Raw genomic sequence first — 386 nt, forward strand, 5'->3', positions numbered from 1 at the left:
AATAAATAAACAAATGAAACAACTGATTTTAATAATCAACCGTTAACACAATAAATTGTTAACTCACCTTCAACTCTAGAAGCTGTCAAACATGACGGAGGATTATTACATCTTGTTCCTGGGTGGTGAGTCTCTTCACATAAGAAATAAAACACTGTTCTATATTCTTTTTCTTTTTTAATCCAGTGCTGATTTTGTATGTCACAGTAAACATAGCGAATGTATGGTCTTAATATTAGCATCACATTTTTCCTCTTTGCATCTTGTGTGGTTTTCGCTCTCACTACTGTTGGAATTCTAAAATGCAATAAATGACCACTTGATCATGACAGCGAAAAAAGTTTTCTGTGAACTGTTAATTGAGAAGTCGTGGGAAAAAAAACATC

Source organism: Vanacampus margaritifer, chromosome 13 (assembly GCF_051991255.1).
Source record: "Vanacampus margaritifer isolate UIUO_Vmar chromosome 13, RoL_Vmar_1.0, whole genome shotgun sequence".
NCBI lineage: Eukaryota > Metazoa > Chordata > Actinopteri > Syngnathiformes > Syngnathidae > Vanacampus > Vanacampus margaritifer.